Below are 3,827 nucleotides of genomic sequence, written 5' to 3' on the forward strand. Positions count from 1 at the left end.
CCGAATAGGTAATGGATGAAGCGCAAGTGCGCGTGTGGGGAGGGGGGCAGATTGCCAATGTGTGGGGGTGAGAGGGTAGGGGGGGCTGGGGTCTCGAGTGGCCATGGGGCACCCCAGATCTAAATCCGGCCCTGCACACACACACACTGACTTGGTCACATCTGACCAACTTGGCATATTTTTGGCTTGAATATGGGGCCAAGCTTTGGCATTCAGACAAGGACTGCAATGGGCTGTTGAGTTCACTCCTGAAGGCTCTAATCAAGGCCACCACATTATTGGCCAAATAATGCAAAGATCTTTTTTTTGTGTAGCAAAAATAGAAATCACATATGTGAAAAGCGTATGTTTAAATGAGTTGGGTATATATATATGCAGGTACCTTGCACAATGAAGAAAGAAGTGCAACTTCCTGCAACTTCCTGTTATGCGCAAGTAGATTTTACCTTTAATCCTATGTCTCAAGCAGGCTCCAGCATTACCATACCTGAGTAAAGAATCCTAGAAGCTTTCCCTGTTTGTTTAAGATTGCAGCTACCATTTTAGCTTGGTTGTCATAGCTTACTACTTGCAGCTCAGATCACACATTACTAAGGGAGTGAGTTTTATGAATTCTTGTGGGAGAAGGGAATAGGAGAGGGAAGAGAGGAGAGAGCTGCGCAGACTCTAGCCCTGGAAATGAGGAATTTTTCTAAGAAAGGAATTCAAATACCCTAAGAACATGTTTAAAAAAAAGGAGACAAGAAATCCCATATTTCTTTTGATAGAGGAGTGCAGCTTTTCTGTGAGTGCTTATGGCTGTATTTACATAGAACTTTCTGATAAAGCTTAGTTAGTTTTTACCTTTCCTTCTCCTTTAAATGCTCTGTTTTTCTGGGTGCATGAACTGTAGTTTTACAAGTAATATGAGAAAATGTCAGCACTTATAATTTTTTTTATTACTATTGTTACTAAAAATTATTTAAAATATGCCTCAAGGTTTCGGCCCCTTACAAAAAAAGAAAGGTACAACCAGACCCACTCCACTCAAACATAAATCATAAAGACAGAAAGTAAACCAAAACAGGGTAGTAAGCAGGGTTGTTAGATCCTAGTTGAGAAGGGAGCCTATCACTTATGGGTATGTCTTCCATCTCGCCAATACCTTTAAGCGACCAACCCCATACTAGTGGGAGAGTTATAATTGCAGACCATATAACCCAGCCAATATCAGGAAGCCACTTAAACTCTTACCCATGTATTCCCATAAGAATCAGTGGGCAATTAAGCTGTAGCTTGCATATTCTCCAGGCCACACAACACCAAACCACAAGAAAAAATTAAAAAGGAGGGTGTAAGCAAAACAGGGGATACAAAGTATTTAAAAGAGACAGAATCAAAGGCTAGTTAAATAGTATAATAATGTATCAGTCATGTTGGCTAAATGATCTTTGCTGACAAACTATTAAGAAAAAATCAAATCTAGTTCTCACAGTCTGTTAGGTATTAAGAGTTATCATAGGATAAGGGCAAATTAAGCTCAATGTCCAGATTGCCAGAACGGCAAAGTTTCATTAAGTCCATGGGGAGAGACAGTCTTCAAATGATGGATCCATTGTGATTCCCTTTGTAGTAAAGAACAGATTTGTCCCCTCTCTGGGGGGAATTGAAAGTCAATTGCCATTCTTTGGAAGGTGGGCAATTTATGTCTCATGTTGAGAAAATGCCTTCTGCTCCTTTAAGGCCAAGATCATAAGGAATATGAGTTGCAGCTTACTACTGTATAAAGAAAAAAAATATTTCAGTATCATGTGAACACAATATTTTACAGGCTACGTATGTCCATTGCTTAAAGGATTATAAAAATAGTCTTTATTAATTCTTTCCTACAGTTCTTTATAGATTTTAATAATTTTATTTGTGAATCACAACCTGGCCATTTTTCTGGGCTTGAAACAGACTCACATTGTGAGCTGCTGAGATATTTAACCTGTTCTAACAAGCTTATTGTAATATTGCAGCAATTTGCAATTCAATTGACAAACAGCATAGTTGAGTTGTTTGTAGTAGAATAAAAAACCTTTTAGGTTAAGGAAACAAACTAATAAATCATCTACATATCAAAAATGATATTAAAAATATTTGTGAAAGTAAATTATTCTGCATCTACCACAGTTGTGGTGCATATTCATATATCAGTAGTGATTGATTTTAAGCATTTATTGTCTGAGAGCTTTAATTACCCATTACAAAATGCTGGGATGCCAAAAGGCATAAAAACATGTTCAGAATTACCAAACCAAAGGTCATGGTGCAACTGAGCACTACAGTACAAAGACAGAGGAACATAGATTCTTAGTGGGCCAAACAAAGAAATCTATTAGATAAGTGCAATAAAAAGCACACAGGCTTTCAGTGAGGACCCCTTCACCCAGTGTAGATGTGTACAAAGTGAACTTCTAAGGAATGGCTGGTCTATAAATTTCCTAAATGGTCTTCTGTGGCTGATGCTGAATTAAGATCTTTCAACAGGGCAGACATCCAACAGTAAACTTCATAATAGAATTATATGCAGTAAACATTACCATTGATCACCACCAGAGGGTTTCTTATGCTTTGTCCAGGGTTTTGCCCACAGCTAAATCCAGATTACTCCTCAATTATGATTCATCATTCACTAAATCCAGTGTATATTATGGAAAGCCTAGCCATCAACTTCATATCTGCCCTTTCTGACCAGCAGATAAACTTGATAAAGGCCTTGGCATTAGGTTTTTCATTTTTAAAGACCAGTGTTCCACAACCAGTGGCTTCTGAGCAACATGTTGCTCACCAACCCCTTGGATGTAGTTCCCAGGCCTCAAAGTAGGTGCTCATTTTTGAATTTCTTGTAAAGAGGCAAGTTTTGATTGCATAAAAAAAAGTATAATGCCAAACAGAGCCTTCTGTAGGCTGCCAGTCCATATAGGGACTATTAAGTAGCCAATCATAGCTCTTATTGGCACACCAAGGAACCTTTTTCATGCTTGTGTTGCTCCCCAACACTTTTTCCATTTAATGGTGGCTCACTGGTATAAAAGGTTAGGGATCCCTGTATAGACAGTATACACTAGGGGATTCACTAAAGGCGTTAAAAATATTATCACTTTTATATTATATCTTTATATTATATCATATTATACTTGAAGAATTAACTCAATTATAAATAACTTAACTCAATTAATTATTCACAAAAAAGACACTTGTCTGAATTAAGAAGCGATTATATTGTCGTTATTTATGTTGCAAAGACATATTTTAAAGCATGCAATATATTTATTTCAGCGATATTAGTGTAACCGTTACTTTCTGAAAACTACCATTCTCAAAATAACATTTCCCTGAAAACTGGAGGATGCAACTGCAACTGCAAAATCCATTTTGTCACCACAGACAATCACCAGCTGCAATGTTGTTTAGTAACGCCTACTCCTGGGAGGCGTTAAGTTTTACAGTAATTATCGCCACATTTTATGTTTTTAATGCTTAAAATATGTCAGTGTATGATGCGTTAGTATTTTTTCTATTAGATAATTATCGCAATGCGATGGAGATAACGCTTGCCGATAATTGTGATTTTTGCGCATGCGAAATAATGCAGTGACTGCAGGAGAAGAATTACTATCAAGAACAGATACCTTTTCTTCTTAGTTTAAGGTACAAATTGTTTACATACAATAATTTAATGAAGTATATATGAAATAGAAAGTGTGATACTGCTTTCTCCCCCCAGGGGAGCCCCAATTATAAGCTCACACACTTTTGTGACTCTTGGGCCCCCCTTTGACTCTAACTGGTTTACACCCTGA

Source organism: Xenopus tropicalis, chromosome 5, assembly GCF_000004195.4.
Source record: "Xenopus tropicalis strain Nigerian chromosome 5, UCB_Xtro_10.0, whole genome shotgun sequence".
NCBI classification, from domain to species: domain Eukaryota; kingdom Metazoa; phylum Chordata; class Amphibia; order Anura; family Pipidae; genus Xenopus; species Xenopus tropicalis.